The following is a 22,298-nucleotide window of genomic DNA, read 5'->3' as shown; positions in this document are numbered from 1 at the left end:
GATTATGCATTATTGGCGAATGAACAGAAATAATCCGAGTACCCACACATCTTTTAAACTTGTTTACGATACGTAAGGATTGAGTTACAATTATATTATCTTTAATATTGTTAACTAGTGAAGGTAGAGGAGCACAAAGTAAAGCAGGGAGTGAGTGTGGGCTGCTCGTAACCTTCTCAATCTGGAGCCATGCAGGGATCCTATCCTTCAAATGTTTTAACCACAGAGAGGAGGCATTCAAATTTGCGGCCCAGTAATACACACACAGATTTGGAAGCAAAAGCCCACCTACACCTTTTGGTCTTTCCATAAATTATTTTCTTATACGAGCTGGTTTATTGTTCCATATAAAAGAGGAAATTATTTGATTAAATGTCTTAAAAAAAGATTTAGGTATGAAAACAGGCAATGCCTGAAACAAGTACAAAAACTTTGGCACAATGTTCATCTTTACAGAATTTGTTCTCCCGATGAGAGAGAGAGGCAAAATAGACCATCTTTTAACATCTTGTTTACACTGTTCCAGCAGAGGAGTGATGTTACTTTTAAATAGACTATAATAGGATTTGGTGACTTTTACACCTAGATATGAAAACGACTCGGCACATAACCTAAATGGCAGATTAGGATATTCTCTAGCATTACTACTAATGGGGAAGTATTCACTTTTATTAAAATTTTGTTTATATCCAGACATAGAGTAATGTAAATAAAACGAGACAGTGTGAGTTAGGCCACCACGTGAAATGCCTTGTATAATATTATTGCATCTGAGAGCTATAGCAAGTGGCTCTATAGCTAGAACGAAAAGCAGCGGACTCACTGGATCTCCTTGTTTCGTCCATCTGTGAAGAGGAAAGTACTCCGATGAGATGCCATTAGTATAAACTGAGGCAGTTGGATCAGTGTAAATGAGCTTGATAAGTTGGATGAAGTTAGGGCCAAAGCCAAACCTGCTAAGTGTATGAAAAAGATAATTCGACTCGACCCGATCAAATGCCTTCTCAGCATCAAGCGATATTACTGCTTCTGGGGACGGGGTGTTAGAATCAGTATAGATGATATTAAACAATCGTCTCAGGTTAAAATATGATTGTCTACCCTGAACAAACCCAGTCTGGTCCTCCGAGATGATATGAGGAAGAATTGTCTCAAGCTGGAGTGCAATGACCTTTGAGAACACTTTACCATCACAGTTCGTCAAGCTAATTGGTCTGTACGATGAGCAATCACAAGGGTCCTTATTCTTTTTTAACAACAGTGTAATAGATGCCTGGCAGAGCGTGGGTGGAAGAGTTTTATTCTCCATGAGAGTAGAAGAGGGGCAAGTTTATCTTTGAATGTTTTATAAAAATCAGTTGGAAACCCATCCGGGCCAGGGGCTTTCCCACTCTGAAGGGACATTATTGCATTGTTAATTTCCTCCAGCGTCAATTTTTGCTCCAATCGCCCTTTAGATTCAGAGTCAATTGTAGGAATGTTCAGATTTGAAAAAAAAAAAGTCAAATTGGTTGTGATCCGATGTTGAGTTTGAAGAATATAATTTAGAATAGAACTCTTTAAAGCAGTTGTTAATAGTCTGATGATCCTCTGTTGAGGAACCATCAGGTAGCATAATTTGCGAAATAATACGAGACGCTGCTTTTTGACGGAGTTGACTGGCTAATAATTTGGAAGGTTTATCTCCCTCTTCATAGAATCTACTACGAGATTTAAGGATGAGCCTCTCTGCTTGGGTGGTAGTTAAGAGATCAATTTCAGTTTGTATGCCTACTCTCCTCCTAATCAGATCAGGGGTCGGGAGCCAGCTATGAGTCCGTCCAGAGTCTTAATTTCCAAAGATAGTTCCTCAATATTTTTATACTTCATTTTCCTAATATGTGCAGAGCAGGAAATAATCTGCCCTCTGAGATAGGATGTAAGTGTTTCCCAGAGAGTTGAAGCTGAGATATCATCAGTCCTGTTTACCTGCAGAAAAAAATACATTTGTTCAGTAACAAACTTTATAAAGTCTGAATCTGCCAGCAGGAGTGCGTCAAGCTGCCATGTCCATTTTGTCCTCTGACTCGGAAGAGTAACTTTAATGCTCACCGGGGTGTGATCAGAAATAATTATTGGGTTATATTTACAATCTGTAATGACATTCAACAAATAGGGATCAACCAAAAAAAATCTATCCTGGAGAAGGACTTGTGTACATTAGAGTAATACGAATACTCCCTCTTGGTAGGGTGCTTAAATCTCCATGGGTCTATAAGTTTATGCATGTCTATGAACGATTGGATTGTTTGTACTGATTTAGATGGCCTCGGTACAGACTGAGAAGAACGATCCAAGGTAGAATCTAATACCAGGTTGTAATCCCCAGACATAATCAGGTGATGACTATCTAGATTAGGAATGGAGCTTAGCACCTTTTTAAAAAAATTATCATCATCAAAGTTCGGACCGTAGATATTAACCAATACTAAGCGAAGTGGAAACAACTCTCCCACAATAATCACATATCTGCCATTTGGGTCCAAGATAGCGTTCGATACAATGAAGGGAATCTTTTTATGAATGAGTATTGCTACTCCTCTACCTTTACAGTTAAATTGCGAGTGAAACATTTGCCCAACCCATTCTTTATGAATTTTTGACTGGTCTTGATTTAAAAGGTGGGTTTCTTGTAGGAAGGCAACACCAACCCCGAGATGTTGTAAATGAGAGAGAACCTTTTTTCTTTTGATTGTCTGGTTCAAACCCTTAACATTCCAGCTTATAATTTTCATGTCATCTTTACCTGGGACAAAGTTTAAATTACCCTGTGCCATTAAAACCACTGAACTCCAGAATGCCCGTATCTACCCCATTTAGATGATAAAAAGGCCAAGTAGGTGCACGAATTGTATATAAAACAAATAATACATCGAAAATACTACATACAACAAATAAACAAGCCTTAAGAAGGCGACCCCCCCCCAGAGAACTTCAAACTGCTGCAAACCTGCATTTGCATGCTACCCGCAGTTTTGAACACATTTCTGAACCATTAATGAACCTTTCCAATAATGTAGGCTATTAAATGTCCTGTAACGTCCTTTCACATCGTTGAAACCAAAATATCTACAGGCCATCGAAAGTCAGTGTAGCAAGATCGGTGGTGATCATAAAATAAAAAAAAAAAAAAAAAAAATTAGGAGTGCGTACAAATGTAGCGTTCCGTGTGAAGTGTACACAGAGTCACACAAAAACGTCCATTGCCACATAAACAGTACTAATAAAATAATACTAAAAAAATAAATAAAAATACTGCCAGTAATATTGACAGAATAATCACATCTAGTGATATCACCGTCTCTTTTAATTAGTTATTTGTATTTTGACCCGATCATCAACATTACCTCAGTCACCATCTTCCGTAGCGTGTACAACGGAACTTCCGTCATCAGCAGTAACATTTCTATTGACATAAGTTAGCGCCGTCTCAGGGTCGGTGAACTTCATGCGTCTCCCGTTGTGTGTAAACTGCAGGGTGGCTGGGTAGTAGAGGCCGAACTGGATCTTCTTGGCGTGAAGCTTCTTTTTGGATTCGGAGAAGGCTGCGCGTCGTTTGTTGACATCCGGGCTGTAATCAGGAAAGATGTGTGAAAGAAATTTCATTGGAGTCATCGGTGTTGGTTAAATCGTGTCTTTACTTCATGCATGAAGGAGCGACTCTGTCACCAAAGCTGGTCTAAATGTTCTCTGCCGTTGCTTCAGAGAGCTCAAACATATATACAGTCACATCAAAGCAAGTTACAACAAGACAACACACTTTCTTTATGACCCACACATGTCATCCTGTGCCCCTCATGCCGACCCCTGCTTTTACAATCCCATCATTTGTTCACAGCTTGACTTTTGGTTAATTGTTATCTTTAACAACATACAGTAAGCCTTACACTAAAACCCTCCACGGGAACAGGAAAACTATTTATTTCCCACATTCCTCTCTTTTGACACAAAAGTGTCAACATCATTTATTTGGGAAATCACATGGTTTTATCAACTAATTCTTTACTGCAAACATATTGGTATAAGTTAACTTTTTTCCAAGTCTCAGAATACAGAATGCAACAAAAGAAAAATAAAACAACAACATAAAAACAAAACATTTTTTCCAATCAGTTTGTTCAAAAAGTTGTTCTGACTAATTTCTCTGTGGTTGTGAATTGTTTATCCATGCCTTCTGGGATCTCCTGATCCTGCATGAGTGACAAACCCATGCCACTTCTGTGTCTTTGTTCTCCCTCAATGTTAACAGTTTGTCTTCGTTCCTCGGTGGAGGAATAGGTGTCAAAGTATCAGTTGAGCAGTCTGAAGTGTTTGTGTTTGTTTAGAGTCCAAATCTATCTCATTTCGTTCAGCGTGCAGAACATGTGTCCAGACATTTGCTATGGTCCCAGTTTCCCATCTGACACATGTAACCATGACACGAACGAGCAGGTCATCGTATGCCTCATTGTCTGCGACAATGCCAGAGTGAGCTGTGAAAACAGAGTCCATATGTACAGTAGCTGCTAACTCACCCTCCTGTTGAAAACATCAAGCACAGCTTCAGCCAGGCTGGCCACCATGTTGTTGAACCGCACTGATCCAACAGCTGGGGATGTCGACCAGTTGGCCGGTCAGATGTTGGCCCATCTGAGTTTGAAAAACCCTACAACACACAGCTTCTACCTCCTGTAGAGTTGGATTGTCATTTAGCTGTAGGTGATTGTCCTGCTGTGTGTCTCTGAGGGAGGAGGGGTGCAGTGCAGACTTGGGGACAGCACATGGAGGCAGATTCAAACCTAAACACACTTTGGATAACTTTCAGCACAAACACATAGTCTTCAAGACACTCTTCAAATTACTCACACAGACACTCAAAGTTATTTTTGCAGAGTTTTTCCTTGTTCGTCAGTCAGGTCTGTCAGTGGAGTCAGTGATTGGATCAGGGTCGTCAGTCACCTAGATTTTGTGTTCAGATGTTTCTTCACACAGTTAACTTCACTTATTCTAGATTACCTTATTTTTAATTAATTATTTTAACCCTATAGTGACTGGAATATATTTCAGATTTATATGTTAGTTTATAACCACTTGAATCATTTTCACATCACAACAACATCCTTCAGCACACTTCCTTTCCTATAATGAGACAAAACCATTTGTTTTTACACAAAATCATGTCACATTCATCTTAAAAATTAATATTATCATTTATCAACTGGGCCTCTCAAAGCACTCTTGAACAGCTTCAAGTCTCCCATTCACCCATTCACATTCATGCTCTACATATCACACTCTCATCAGGAGCTGTTAATGACTCAGTGTCTTGATCAGGGACACTTCGTCATAAACAATTATCCTTTCATTAACCCTTTAACACACCTAGACACCTTTTTGTGTTTTTGACTTTTTCTTTTTAGCATATCTTTTTCATTTTTTCATGCATATTGTTCAAAATTTGCTAGGTTGTGTATTTTTGGGTGCTTTAAAAAATTTTCATGTGAATTTTTTTTTTAGTCTATTCTAAACAACTGTGACAAATTTACTCACGTTAACACACCTTTGCACCAAAGTGTGCTCATTGAAACCCATTCAAATCACTATTTTTGATCCTGCTCAAATGTAAAGTAAAAAACATGAATCATCTAATTTTTTCACATCATTTGAAGCAAAAGGCTTTAAATGTGTGCTCTGACACATTTCCATCAAGATTACGTCATTTTTCTTTTTTTGGCACATGGAGAAAAAAACTGCTTTTTCTGATCGAGGGCACTCCCACTAAACCCCGCCCCCCCTCTCTCCACATAAGGTCTGAGGCAGAAATTTTGTATGGGTGTGTGAGTACGTGTGGGCATGTGTGCATGTGAGTGTGCGCGTGTGCACATGCACGTGCGCGCGTGCACGTGCCTTTAACGTGCACAGTGCATTTACAGTGTGACACAATGCGTAAAAGCGCAGGTGGCTTTCAAGTGGCACCTTTTCCATGCCCTCCTTTCATGTAAAAATTTTTTTTAAAACTTTCAAAGCACCAAAACTTCAAAGTACAGTCTCCAAAGCACCCCGACATCTAAATTGTGGGGTCCCCACAGCTTTTGAAATATCCATAATGCAGGCGATTTCCCAGCACATGAAATGTACAGCAAAAATTAGAGCCAAAACAAACCCCGATCTGTGCACCTGTGCACTGCGCTGCAATGATCACAGGTATACAGGTGATGAGGTGTCTGTGCAGAGCTAAGGAGCATAGCTGGACTTTGCATGTCAAACCACACACAATGAAGCATCACAGCGGCACCACGGAGGCGCTAAACATGGTCATTGAAGACGAGCGCACGGAGCGCAATGCGTTCCATCAGCTTTGGACACCGACACAGCCGATGAAGAGTACTTCCCGGGGGCTTTCCAGTGTCCCACCAACTCCACTGACTCTTCTGACTTTGGGGAAGAGGTGACACTAGCGGACCTTTTATGGAAATCCAAAAACGGAGCGATCTGGGCACCCACAAACACCCTGATGCTCCAGTTCAAGCCTCCAGACTCAGGACTAACTCCAGAACCTCCCCGCCATGCCGTGGCCATTGTTAGTGAGCTGATTGACACTTTTTATTTATTTTTCACCACGGAGATCACAAAACTTATCATGGAATGAACCAAACTGCATGGGAGAAGGACAGTGCCGAGTGGAAGGACCTCGATAACCACCACCGTGGGGGCTTAGTTTGGACTCCTTCTGTTGGCGTCTATTGGGCAGCTGTTGCGCTGCAGAAACAAAACCAAGGACAGAGAGGGTCGTGTTGGACATGACGGAGGGGCTGGGAGGGTGACTGTGACTATTGATCATTTATTTTCCTCATTTGGGCTGGCAGAGGAGCTGCTGCGACGAAAGATCACCATTTTTGGCACAATGCGTAAAAACTGACCAGAGCTTCCCCCTCAGCTCCTGAGGCTCCTCCATCTCTTCATTTACTCACACCCTGCTGTCCTACACTCCGAAGCAGGACAAAAATGTCCTCCTGCTCAGCAACAAACACCGGGAGCCGGAGATCAGCAACGGGAAAAAAAAAGAGGCCCAGAAGCCCCAGATCATTCTGATTATAACCTCTGCAAAGGAGAGGATACCAAGAGTGGAAGTTCTTCATTACAGCACAAAACATTTTTTTTTAAATTTTATTTGGTATCTATAATGAGGTCTAATGATGGTCTAAGAAATAAGAAAATAAAAAAACAAAAATACATATGTACACAATTTGTATAGCTTGTATTTGTATGAGCACACGTTGGTGCTATAGGTGTGTTAACTGAATATTTTATGAAATCTAACATTATAAAATAATAATAATGCAATTTTATTTCTGCTAATCTTTCACATATACTAGGCTGCAATAATCCCAAAGAAAAAAAATCCAGTTTGCATGAATTATATTGAAAATATTTAATTTTTTGTCTTTTTTTTTTCATAAAATTAGGTGCATCATGACTAAACATGGCAATTTAAGGGTAGAAAATATAAAATATATATTAATATTTGATATGTATAGAAAGAACAGATGTTGGTCTAAAACCTAAAAAAAAAAATTAAAAAAAATACAAATGTATGCATTTGATATAGCTGTGTACTTTATGAGCACCATTTGGTGCTCTGGGTGTGTTAACGTGATTTTATGAGACAATCTGACATTACAAAGAAAATAATAATGCAAAAAAAAAATTGTTTCTGCTAATCTTTCACATATACCAGGCTGCAATAATCCAAACAAAAAAAATCCAGTTTGCATGAATTATATTGAAAATATTTCATCTTTTGTCTTTTTTAGATCATAAAATGAGGTGCATCATGACTAAACCTGGCAATTTAAGGGTTAAAAATATAAAAAATATATTAATATTTGATATGTATGGAAAGAACAGATGTTGGTCTAAAACCTAAAAAAAAAAAAATTCAAAATATAAATGTATAATTTTTTTTATAGCTGTGTACTTTATGAGCACCATTTGGTGCTCTGGGTGTGTTATCGTGATTTTATGAGACAATCTGACATAACAGAAAAAAAAAGAATGAACATTTTTTTTTTTCTGCTAATCTTTCACATATACCAGGATGCAATTATCCAAACAAAAAAAATCCAGTTTGCATGAATTTTATTAAAAATAATACATTTTTTGTGTTTTTTAGATCTTAAAATAAGGTGCATCATGACTAAACCTGGCAATTTGAGGGTTAAAAATAAAAAATATATATTAATATTTGATATGAATGGAAAGAAGAGATGTTGGTCTAAAATCAAAAAAAAAAAAAGGCAAAAATACAGATGTATACTATTTTTATAGATGTGTACTTTATGAGCACCATTTGGTGTGCTGGGTGTGTTAACGTGAGTGTTTTAGGCCATCTGACATTACAAGAAAAATAATAATGCAAAAAAAAATGATTCTGCTAATCTTTCACATATACCAGGCTGCAATAATCCAAACAAAAAAATTCCAGTTTCCATGAAGTATATTGAAAATAATTCATTTTTTGTGTTTTTTAGATCATAAAATCAAGGTGCATCATGAATAAACCTTGAAATTTAAGGGTTAAAAATAAAAAATATATATTAATATTTGATATGGATGGAAAGATGAGATGACCTAAAAAAAAAAAAAGGCAAAAATACAGATGTATACTATTTTTATAGCTGTGTACTTTCATGCGCACCATTTGGTGTGCTGGGTGTGTTAACGTGATTTTTTTAAAGGCGCGTTTAAGGGTTAACCATCACATGCATCATTTAAACAGGAACAAATTAAGCTGAGCTAACTCAGCCCCAGCCACACATCATCATCTTCATGGTGACAAGAAATATATAGTTCTTATAACAAAATACAGAGTTCCTATCATTTATTTATTTAAATAATTAATTTATTGTTACTGTTGTTTTTATTGTTTATTTTTTAAATATATATATATTTCAAACATTTTAAACAAACCTCAATTTCAACACATTTCCCTTTTTACTACTTTCCTCAAACTTTCATTACCTTACTTTTCTTATTCTGAAACCCCCCTTCTTTCTGCCTCTCTTTCACTGAGTCCAGCCTGTAGACTCTCCTCACAGAAGCAGCTCTTCTTGTTCAGCACAAGAAATCAGCTCTTAGAAACAGTTCATTCACCATTTTACTCCAACACCATCAACTTCTATCATTTAATACCAGTCTTTTCAACATACAAAAAACCTTCAAAGCACTTGATTACCATCCTCAATCCAAAACATCTCCTTTTCTCCTGTAACACACAACTTCACACTTCTCCTCTCTGCCCTTTTTTTTTTTTTTTTTAAACATATCATCTGCCTACAGCAGATCGAACATTGATTATACTAATGCTCTTGACATGGTCTATCTTTTTGTTATAGAGGCATTTCCTCTCTCTTTTTCCCCAAACAGTTTACAGTCATTCTGGCTCCACAGCCTGCAATGACCCCATGCAAAAAACACAACTTTTCCTCCTCACACAAGCTCTGCAGACTGAGCTCAGGTCAGCTCAGGTCAACACAAAACAACACAAGACACCACAAGACATCACTTAGGCCGAATTTTAAATTTTACCCAATCTCAATTTTAATTTTATAAGTCGACTTTAATCAAAAATTTTAATTTAATATTTTTTATTTTTTTTTCCTTCAGAGCTTCAAAACTACAAAGCAATTACAGAATATCTTGACAGCAACCACACAGGAATTACAACCGTCTACCTAGGTTTCACTCATGTGCACTAGTCTCCAATACCACACAGGAATTACATGAGACGGTCCCGATTACCACAAAGGAATTACACCGGACCAAATATTCAAACCACAAAGGAATTATAGAATATATCGACATTCAAACCACAAAGGAATTATAGAATATCAGGACAGCTACCACAAAGGAATTACAACTGTCCACCGTAAAAAAAACACCGTACTCACTTTTAAATAGATGGAGCGTCCACTGGTCAGTACCTGTTTCTGACGTCAGGCGGAATTCCTCCTCCATGGTGGAGTGGAAATTTTCCTTACCGGTAATAACCTTCAGTCAGAACTCAGAACCTGAGCAGTGGAACGTCCATCCCATCCTCGTCGCCAAAATGTGAAAGAAATTTCATTGGAGTCATCGGTGTTGGTTAAATCGTGTCTTTACTTCATGCATGAAGGAGCGACTCTGTCACCAAAGCTGGTCTAAATGTTCTCTGCCGTTGCTTCAGAGAGCTCAAACATATATACAGTCACATCAAAGCAAGTTACAACAAGACAACACACTTTCTTTATGACCCACACATGTCATCCTGTGCCCCTCATGCCGACCCCTGCTTTTACAATCCCATCATTTGTTCACAGCTTGACTTTTGGTTAATTGTTATCTTTAACAACAACAAGTTTGCACAGCAGTAACTGCATTAGTCAGCGCCTCCATATTGTTAGCATCCGCACCTGTTTCGTTGCTAACGCTAGCCGGGGAGTCCGATTTGCCTCTCCCACTCTGTTATTTGGGCAATTTGGGAGGCATTCGTCCACTCGCGAGGTAACAAAGTCACTTAATTTGTGTTTCCAACGAAGGTAGGACGGTTACAAGGTCCAAAATGTAGAAATTTAACAGGTTTCTGCGGGAGATTCGGAAGACACGTCTACTCACTATTCATGCTCAAGCGCGCCCCCTGAGAATGTCATTTCTGTTTCAAGAAATGAGCCAAACCAATGGAGAAAAACTGTAACAAAGAAAATACTTAATTTGTATCGCACTCGCTTCGCTGCTTTCGACGCCATCTTTGTTATGAGAAAACCAGCAATGCATTCTGGGTAGCCCTTGCTCCCAAGGGTGGTCTCGGAAAATCTCAATATTGAGAGCGATACAGCCCTTAAACTTGGCCCTTAACTTTATTTTTCTGAGAATCGGGACAGCACTTGGACTAGCGGGAGCGCTAGTCCAAGTGCGATTGAGATTGAGATTTTGAAATTGAGGGTTAAGCAAGGAATTGGAATTCACCCTAAGTGTTTACATGACATTAAGCAAACCAGATTATATTCTTAGTCCGACTAAAATTAGACTTTTAACGTACATGTAAACACACTGAGGGAGGACGTGTCAGTAATGTCCAGTTCATCAAAGATGAAACCGAAGTCATCAGACTTTAGAATTCAATTACGGTCCGTCAGTCAGTCAGTCAGCAAACCTTGAAACAACAAACTGAGCCAGTCACAGACTCGGACAATTTTTTTTAACAGACATAAGTTCCAAAGTCAAGATTCAAAAGTCTTTACTTGATAACAAAGCAATTTGAAGACTCGTCATGGAAATCTTATTATCAGTCGTAAAAGGCTTGGCTTTCAGAGAGTGATTGTTATCAGTCTAAATAAAAAAAACACAGTAAACATCTTCTTAAGATGGCTGCAATCGGTTTTTCATCCTTGTATCACTGCGATCAGCCGTGTGAACCTGCCTATCTTGCATGTTGTTGGAGTAGGTTTTAAGCTGAAGGCACCTTTAAGAGCTGCACTCAACCATCTGGATGATTCATGGTAAACAAATTGAGATTGATGACCACTGAATTTTGCCATACACCAATTCTATCACACATCTTTCATGATATCATGTAGATTAGAGGAGCCAGGAATCAAACCCTTGTCATTCCAGTTGAAAGACGACTTGGTGGTGGTACTGGGATGGTGGAACCACTGTCTGTATTTATATAGTGCTTTTATAATCTTGATAACCACTCAAAGCTGCTTTACACTACAGTTTTGCTATTCACCCATTTATACCCATTCAATCACACTATCACACAGGGCTTTTTCTATCACTCACCCATCTTTCATACCCATGCACAGCCGTCAGGAGCAGCAACATTGCTGACTTGACCGAAAACACAAGGAAGCACACCACAAAATGTATTTATTTTAATTTATTTTTTTTTTAAACATCTGTTTATTGAGTTTTACATAATAAACAGAACAATAGTTCTCGATACAGTAATAAGTACATATAGAAACATACCACGGAACACACACACACAAAAAAACACAACCTCAGCATTGCAGTACTCAGTTCACAGTGATCAGACAACTTGCACTATTGACATAATACAGAAAGGGATTCCAAGTCTTCTCAAATAAGGCAGCCTTACCAATTAGGGTCAGTCTGATTTTTTCAAACTTAAGAAAATAAAGCACCTCCTTAACCCAGTTTGTATAGGTAGGTGGAACCGGGGATTTCCAATTGAGCAGTATCAGCCTCCTGGATAGCAGAGTTGTGAATGCTATTAAGTCCTTTTTAGCAGGAGAAAGAGTAAGTGGGAAAGGCCAAACACCAAACAGGGCAGTTAAGGCATTGGGAGTCACATCGCTTTTAGTTACCTTGGATAAAGTGCTAAAGATCTCAGACCAAAATCTGGTCAAAGAAGGACAGCCCTAAAACGTATGTGAGTAATTAGCTGTGGCTCGTTGGCATCGATCACATAGAGGAGACACTGTATCAAACATTTTTGCAAGGCGAGCTTTAGTGTAGTGAGCTCGATGGAGGATTCAACATTGCATAAAGCCGTGTGGAAGACGTGTACTCTCCTTAAAATCTCCTCCCAAACATTATTGAGAATCACCTCTCCCAGATCTGTCTCCCAAACTGTTTTAAGTACAGTAAAAGAGCCTGAACTATGGTTATAAATATTTAAATAAATAGAAGAGATCGCCCCCTTTAATGAATAGAGAGGCTTCAGAAATATCTAAAAATCTGAAGGCTTAGGAAGAGCAGGGAATTCCGGGAATGAGCTACGGACAAAATTTCAAAGATATCTAAAAAAAAGTATTTTAGAAAGTCAGTATTTATCTGAGTCTATCAGTCTAATAGAATCCGTATACAGGTCTCCAATATTTTTGTCTTTCTATATCTCCTCTGTGATTCACAATCCAGAAGAGTGTGGGGTTTAAGCCTCCGGTCCTCATGGTGGTTTGTGTTCGGACAAACTCTGTGTATACTGTGCATTGGTTGTAAAGTGCATGAGTGGAAGATAAAAGTGTAGCGTGGCTGTCAGCGCTAAAGAAGTGCTAATATCAGTAAAGAGTGTGTGGAAAAGTGAGCAGGAAATGTCCTTCAGCAGACAGTCCCACCCTTAGAGGAGTGGCAAACCATTAAAATTGCCAGTTACCTGACCTGACTTATCACTCACCATTTAGGGAACTAAGTCCTGGTCTACACAGGCTCCCTCACAGGCTTTCTAGTCTGGTGAAGTTTACTTTGAAAATGGCAAGAAAATTAAAACTCCTCTATTTCCTTTGGCTAGTCATCACCTGTCTTGGTAAGTTGCTGGATTCTTATTTTTATATATTGACTATAAATCTGAAAACTAACCTTGATTGTTGATTATTAGATCTCTGATATATAGGGGTTGCTTAAATACAGGGTTTGTAACCCAGGGGTTGGTAAAACTTCATGGAGATCAGCAGTGTTTTCATTCTGAGTTGATGTCTGCAGTACTCAAGGAGTTGTATGCTCGCAGAGGTGGCCAGTTGAATTACCCAGTCAGGTACAAAGGTTGGGGGGAAAACAATTGTAAATCTTAGATAAATATGTTGAAAGATGGTGGATCAAAGGCCAGGCTGCTCGGAGACTTTAGGCAATGTAATTAATTAAAAGTGTACAATACAGAGAGAAATGTGTTGCTAAAAAAGTAAAAAATATCATCACACAATTTGTGACATCCTCAAAAAACAATTAGCTTTTAATTATATTCACAATGGCCCTGTGATGGACTGGCGACCTGTCCAGGCCCTGTCAGCTGAGAGAGGCACCTCATGTGGAGGATAAAGCGGTAAAAGATGAGTGTGTGAGCGGATTTTTTTTTCATTTTTTTTTTTCTCCTTCTCTCTTCTTCTTCTTCCCTTCATAATTTTAGACAGTATTGACATAATGAGCAGTAGTATCATAAGGCTGCAGTACATCTCAAGACAGTAAATAGTCCACGTGCACGACCGTACATGTGTTCGTATCGAACCGTCACGAGCGAGCACAGTCTCGACTTGTTGCCATGGTGTAACAACGTCACAAGATGGACCAATCAACAGAATCAAGCACATTTCAATATCAGCTGATGATCCTACTCCATTTTATCTCTATAGTGTCTACAGATCTCAGACTGTGACCTCATCCACATCCTCCCTGGGTCACCATGTACTCCTTAAAAATCATGTTTACGTACTTCTTCTTAAAAACCCTCAGTGAAGCTGAATGTTTGATCTCGTCATCTAAATTATTCCATAGCTTGACACCTGCGATCGACATGGTAAAGGATTTTAATGTAGTTCACACTTTCCTTTGCCTATACATTAAATTTCCTCTCAAGTTAAGTCCCTGCTCTCTTACTGGGAGAAGTGCTTGAAGGTTGCGAGGGAGGCTGTTGTTAGCCGCCCTGTACATAAACTGTGCTGCACGGTAGTGTATTACATCATAAAGTTTAAGTATTCTTGATTTGATAAATAATTGATTTGTATGTTCCCTGTAGCTGGCATAATGTATAATTCTCAGAGCTCTTTTCTGTAGTATTAGCAGTGGTTGTGTGTTCCCTTTATACGTGGGTCCCCAAATTTCCGCACAATAGTGAAGGTGAGGAGAGATTAGTGTGCAGTATAACATAAAGAGCATTTTGGTTTAGTAGCTTTTGTACCCTCCAAAGTATGGACACACTCCTGGCCAGCTTACTTTTTAATTGTCTTATATTCCAACTTAACATTTCATCAATAATCACTCCCAACACTTTATGTTCCTTAACCCTTTCAATTTCCACTCCGTTAACATGAATATTGATGCTCCTCTTGTGACCTTTTTTCCCAAATAGCATATTTTTAGTTTTCTCTAAGTTCAGTGATAATTTATTTATGTTGAACCACACCTGAAGTTTGGCCATTTCATTATTGACTGTTTCCACCAATTGATTCAAATCATCCCCAGAGCAGAAGATGTTCGTGTCATCCACGAATAATATTAATTTCAGAATATTGGATACTTTGCATATGTCATTTATATATAATATAAACAGTTTCGGACCTAGAACTGACCCCTGTTGGACCCCACAGACTATGTCCAAGCACTGCGACGCTTCATCACCTAATTTGACGTATTGGGATCTATTGCGTAAGTAGCTTCTGACCCATTCCAGTGCTATACCTCTAATACCATATCTCTCTAGTTTTGCTACCAAGATCTCATGGCTAATGGTGTCAAATGCTTTTTGCAGATCGATAAAGATCCCTATGGTATGTAGTTTCTGGTCGACTGCATCAGTAATTATTTCAACTGACTCTGTCAAGACCATAGCCGTCGAGCGATTACTTCTGAATCCATATTGGCTTTCATCCAACAAGCTGTGTTTGGTGATGAAGCTGTCTAACCTGGTGTTGTAAAGCTTCTCCAGGATTTTCGACAGTTGTGGCAGTAATGAGACTGGTCTGTAATTGGTAAATTCATGTACATCACCTTTTTTAAACAAAGGCAAAACTTTCGCAACTTTCATTTTGTCAGGAAATTTCCCAGTTTGAAATGACAAATTGCAGATATATGTCAAAGGTGAGACAATACCACACAAAACCCTCTTAACCAGTCACATGTCCAGGCCGTTCAAATCAGTGGATGTTTTGGCTGCGCTCCCGGCGACCAGGTGCCTAATCTCTACGTCCTTGACTGGTGTGAGAAATAAACTGTTCAGATTCCTGACTCTTTCTCTATCGAAATTGTCCCAGTGTAAGGATGATTCTGGAATGTCTTTGGCTAATTCAGCCCCTACATTCACAAAAAACTCGTTAAATTTCTGAGTTATGTATGTCATATTGCTTACCGGCTTTTCATTATCAGTAAAATACAGATGATAGCTCGGTTTAATATTTTTGTCACATTATATATCACATTATAATATTTTAGTCACATTATTCAGAACGCTCCACAGTTTTCTGGTACAGTTCCTGTTTTCTGATAGTATTTTACTATAATACTCCTTCTTGCATTGTTGGAGGATGCAGTTTAGTTTATTTCTATAAAGTTTGTATCTTTTTTCAGATTTTTCAGTCCTCAGTTTGATGAACTGTCTGTAAAGGTTGTTTTTCTTCTTGCAAGCGTTAATCAGTGATTTTGTCAGCCATGGGCTGTCCCCCCTCTTTTGATTTGTGTGTCTTCTCAGCACAGGGCATAATCTGTCATACAGCACTGTAAATATTCGCACAAAGGAGTCGTATGCTCCATTTACATCTTTTTCGGCGTAGACTCCCAGTTTTGTTTCAGTAGTTCATTGTTCAGTTTAGTCATTCTTTCTTCAGTCCTAACCCTTATATATGAATTTTTTCTCTCGGGACTCCCCTACTGTTTGTTTCCAGTCGTAAATGGCAAATATTGGCAAATGGTCACTTATATCAATGATCAGAATTCCCCTTGTTATGTTATTGTCTATGATCTTAGTGAAAATATTATCGATTAAGGTAGCACTGTGTGTCGTAATCAGAGGTTGATAGCCCATCACATACATGGTATTTGTGAATTCATCAATCATCGTATTCTGTTTTGGGTTGAGTAAGTCAATAATATTGACTTAAGAGGGTGTTTATCTGTGATGATATAAATATTATTTATATCATCACAGATAAACACCCTCTTATGGCTAAGTCCTGAGAACTGTTTTTCCATGTATTCATTGAAATCTTCTATTTTTGAGTCTGGTGACCTGTAAACACAGGTTACCACAATATGTTTGCCTTTTGGCAACATTTCAATTGTCACACATTCCAATAATTGATCAACAGCTTCGGATAAAGTTTTCACAATGTCATATTTGATGTTGTTGTCGATAAACAGGGCCACTCCTCCTCCACCTTTTCTTTTTCCTGTTAACACAGACAAGCTCGTACCACTCCAGGCAGAAAGCTGTGCCTTTATCATCATTAATCCATGTTTCTGAAACCGCAATGATGTTAAAGGGATTTTTTAAGCGGTGCAGGTATTCCTTAATGTGGTCAAAATTGGCATATAAACTCCTGCTGTTGAAGTGAATTATTGATGGTGATCCTTTCATCTCAACGTTCACATTGTATTGATCCTCTGTGTAGTACTGGCATTTCTCAGACATGTTAGCATAGAAGTGTTCATCCGGGTCAATTTCTTCATTTGGCTCTGTTAGTGTGTGATTCACCTGCTGCTTTGTAGTCAGCTCCTCATATCCTCGTTCAGCAATTCTCTCTAGTATTTCCTTCGGTTTCATGGTTCACTGACTGATTGCTCACACATCGTGAGAGTGAGCACTTGGCACCATCTAGTGGACTGCTTTTGAATGTCAATTGATTTTCTTTTCTTTTTTTTTATGCTAATCCACAAAAGGATGAGCGTTTATTTGCAAACATCGGTTTAAAAAAAATTATATGCTTGGTGTTTAAAAGTGATATCATTTCACCATGCAAAATATTGTGACATTTCACTGTATCAATTTAACAGGCGAGGGCATGAAAACTGGCCATACAAGGAGTAGCCACCAAAGGCTTAGTGTTTGCAAGCATTATGATTAAATTGAAATAATATGTACAATGATTCATGCTACTTTTTGTATTAATGTCCTAATATTACAAAGATATTATGACCTGTCTGCACAACTGGCTTTTTTTACACCTACTTCTGTTCTATCTCTTCTATCTCTGGCATCTTTGAATCTATTTTTTTCAACGGAGTACATTTACTTGAGTACTGTACTTAAGTACAATTTTGAGGGATCTGTACTTTACTCGAGTATCATTTTTGGGGAGTACTCATGACTGTACTCAAGTACATTTGAGAAGCAAATATTGTACTCTTTACTCCAATACATTTCTATCCATAACTGTAAGTACCTATTACTTCTTCTATAAAATAAAAACAACAACAACTCCACGGTCAGATTTAGTCGAGAGACCAAACCATGGACGAAACAATGGATGAAGACGCATAGGTCCATCCCGGGAATGTTCCAACACCTCGCCAGACTATATCAATTTTCTGAACAAGTTAATGATAGTGTTCGCTTCAAGTGTTTGCTGTGTTTACCAAAACAACACTTCATCACCACCTACAAAAATTAAAGGTGCATTATGTAATAAATCTAAAGCAACTGGCCATCAAATCCTCCTAATATGTCACAGAGACTCAGGAATAATGTTCATATAACAAACTGAATTCACCAAAAACAACAGTACAGACAAAATATTTGCATTAAAAAAAACATTTTGCAGACTGCAAATCATGTTTATGTTTTGAAATCATGTTTTGGCATGTGGCGCCACCTACCGCCATCTACCAATCATTGGAGCCAGTTACGTCTGAGCTATAATGGCAGCGAAAAACAAAACCTAACCTGTAGTAACTGTTTTTGGCCACATTCTTACATATGGCGCCATTAATCTTCCAACTTGAGGAAGCATGTCAAGGTGAGTACATTGAAATAAACTTCCTTACATTTCTAAGCAAGAGCGTTGCCATTGTGCTGTTGCCTTGTGGGCAAGTGAGAAATGTTAAATAATTCAACATGGTGAAAATGACTTAATTTTACTTTCAATTCCTTTTACATTTTTCAACTGTGGCAGTATTAATGCAATATTTAGAAAATGTACTCTTGTACTCTTTATACTACAAGTACTTCAGTACTTTGACTTAAGCAGACATCTGACTGTAGTACTTTTACTTGTACTTGAGTAAAAAAAAGATGGGGTATCTGTAATTTTACTAAAGTAATGAAGGTGGGTACTCTGTCTGCGTCTGACATCACATGCTTGTTCAGTGTGAGTAAATTGCCTTGAGATAATGTATGCTGTGATTTAGCACTGCATGAACAAGTACAATGTGGACATTGTCTATAATATAACTTGTTACAAAGACTCTTTTAAGACACAAATGTGTGTGAAATGTGGGGAATAAAATGATCTGAAAAAATATTCTCTAAACAACTATATTTTACCCTTTTCATACTTTTGATTATTGTGCATCATTGGGGGAGACAGTAGCTCAGTGGTAAAGAGAGTCGTCTTTCAACTCAAAGGTTGTGGGTTTGATTGCTGGCTCTGCTAGTCTATATTCCGATGTGTCCTTGGGCAAGACACTTGCTCAAGACTAGAAAAGTCCTTTATAAATACAGAACATTTTATCATTTCAATTTTGAGAATTACTGCTTCTTCTTTGAATGCGAATAGTTATTTTACAGACATTTGCTCTCTCTGAACAGCAGCGTTTTATTTTTAATTATACAAACCAAACATATATCAGTTTATTGTCAATTCTAGCAACATAATATTTTTGAATCAGTTCATATTTTTACAGAATGAAGGCTATGAATGATGTATGAATTTTTCGTTTTCATGAAGAGATAAGCAAATCATTTAAAAATCCGATTTTTAGCAACACTAATGCTTGTAGACCACTGCCTTAGGAGGTATTTTGATAGGAAACCATCATGATACCAGGACTAACATGACCACATGTACTCAAGAATAAGATTATAGATAGATGATAAGGGAAACACTTAGCCGCTGCTTTGCAAAGACTGTAGAGGACTTCATATGTACATTAAGGCGTGTGATCAGTCAAGTTTCTGCTATTTTTTTATTTTTATTTTTTTTAAAGACATCTGATTGTGCCAAGGATTAAAACAATGTCTGTCATCCTGTGCCTTTTGCCCGAGCACTTGTGTTTTAACTGCATTTCCAGTATTCAAAGGCACTATAGGTACCACAATTGCTGATCAATTTCATATGTTCAGTACCACCTGATGTCACAGCCAATCATATTACAGAATTGGGTCCACACTGCATGCACGAGCAACTTGCATCCCCGAATGTCTTTTATTCTGTTTTAGGATTACAGCTCTCATCTCATTCTCATTCTCACTCAAACAGAAAATAATCTTTCACCACAGTTTCAATATCGTTCCGTCACATAGGTCCTAAATGCTTTTCTGTTTCAAAGTAAAGGCTCTCTTCCTCTGTAGTTCACTGAATTCAATCTTCTTTTTTATTAATTTATTTTTTGTGAAATATTTGCAGGATGTTCTTGTTATTTTATTGAGAACAGAAACAAATGTAAAAGTACATTATCAAAAGTAATCCCTGTGTAAAACAGGGCTTTCCACTAAAACACAGTCTTAATACAGAAGTAGCCAGCATTAAGGACTATAAAAAAAAAAAAAAAGAATAGTCCATAATGCTACCAGCAGGTGCTTCCCTCTGCTTCCTTCTCTTTCTTTTTTTTATTGTTATGGCTGGGACTGTGTACCTACCTCACTAAAGGCATTGCAGTTATAGTATATAATATATCATATTATACACCGCTATGATGATGTGGCGCGGGGTTCCGCAATTGGCGCACCTCCTACGCGCATGCACAGAGGCGTTTAAACGTGTTCACAGAAGAAGAGCACACTTTTCATTGTTTTCACTCGGTGCTCCGTCTTAACATTTGTGTAGAAGACGCTTTCGCGCTGCAATTAAGGGAATAACTGAGGCATCAGAAGGAGATATTGAGACATTAAATTCGGCGGCGATAAGCAAAGTAAACTGCATATTTTCTGGATGTGTTCCAGTAAAGTGAAACAGAAAAATGATCCTCTATTGATGTTATAGCATAGATAAAATAAATCTAATGGTGGCCTAAGACTTCTGCACAGTACTGAATACATTTTTGACAATAAATCAACTTGTTTATGCTGTTGACATGGATCTCTGCTATGTTATTATGTTAAACTAATAATTTAACTGGAATAACTTAATAATAACAAACCAGTGAGGTTTTGAATCTGAATAAATAAATAAAAATAATTACTACTTACTAAAATCTCTCCAATTTTAAAAAAAAAAAAGTAATTTTGAAGTATAAAAAAAACAATTAATACTTAGTAAGTAAACTTATTCATAAGCCAACCTTTAAACTGTGAATTGCAACATAAATCGACGTTTCTTCCAGTATAATATTGCCAGATGTGGGGATGGATGTGTCTGATTAACAGTGCCTCTTTCATCCACAGCAGAGACCCTTTCTTCCACATTGGATTCAAATACACCGAGTAGTAAATCGCAACCACCAATGAACTCACTGACTACTGTGATAACACATGCAATGAAGTGGTCAGCAAATCCTGCAATAAAGATATTGGTCCCAAACATGACGGCTGATATTGAAGCTCCTGCAATGAGCGTTTCATCCACTAGTGTGGCGGCACCTCCTGACAGAACAGCGCAACCCCCAGAAACTACAGCAGTGACAGCACCTCCTGACACGACAGCGCAACCCCCAGAAACTACAGCAGGGACGGCACCTCCTGATACGACAGCGCAACCCCCAGATACCAAAGCAGTGACGGCAACTCCTGACACGACAGCGCAACCCCCAAAAACCACAGCAGTGACGGCACCTCCTGTCACGACAACGCAACCTGCAGAAACAACAGCTGTGACTGCACCTCCTGACACGACAACGCAACCTCCAGAAACAACAGCATTGAGAGCACCTCCTGACACGACAACACAACCTGCAGAAACAACAGCAGTGACTGCACCTCCTGACACGACAGCGCAACCCCCAGATACCACAGCAATGACGGCACCTCCTGACATGAAAACACAACCTCCAGAAACAACAGCTGTGACTGCACCTCCTGACACGACAACGCAACCTCCAGAAACAACAGCATTGAGAGCACCTCCTGACACGACAACACAACCTGCAGAAACAACAGCAGTGACTGCACCTCCTGACACGACAGCGCAACCCCCACATACCACAGCAATGACGGCACCTCCTGACATGAAAACACAACCTCCAGAAACAACAGCTGTGACTGCACCTCCTGACACGACAGCGCAACCTCCAGCAACCACAGCAGTGACGGCACCTCCTGACACGACAACGCAACCTCCAGAAACAACAGCTGTGACTGCACCTCCTGACACGACAGCGCAACCCCCAGTAACCACAGCAGTGACGGCACCTCCTGACACGACATCGCAACCCCCAGTAACCACAGCAGTGACGGCACCTCCTGACACGACAGCGCAACCCCCAGTAACCACAGCAGTGACGGCACCTCCTGACACGACAGCGCAACCTCCAGTAACCACAGCAGTGACGGCACCTCCTGACACGACAGCGCAACCACCAGTAACCACAGAAGTGACGGCACCTCCTGACATGACAATGCAACCTCCAGAAACAACAGCTGTGACAGCACCTCCTGACACGACAGCGCAACCACCAGTAACCACAGCAGTGACGGCACC

The sequence above is a fragment of the Microchirus variegatus genome, assembly GCF_963457635.1.
Source record: "Microchirus variegatus genome assembly, chromosome: 17".
Classification (NCBI taxonomy): domain Eukaryota; kingdom Metazoa; phylum Chordata; class Actinopteri; order Pleuronectiformes; family Soleidae; genus Microchirus; species Microchirus variegatus.
The sequence above is the reverse complement of the archived record's forward strand: the minus strand, read 5'-3'. Positions refer to the sequence as shown.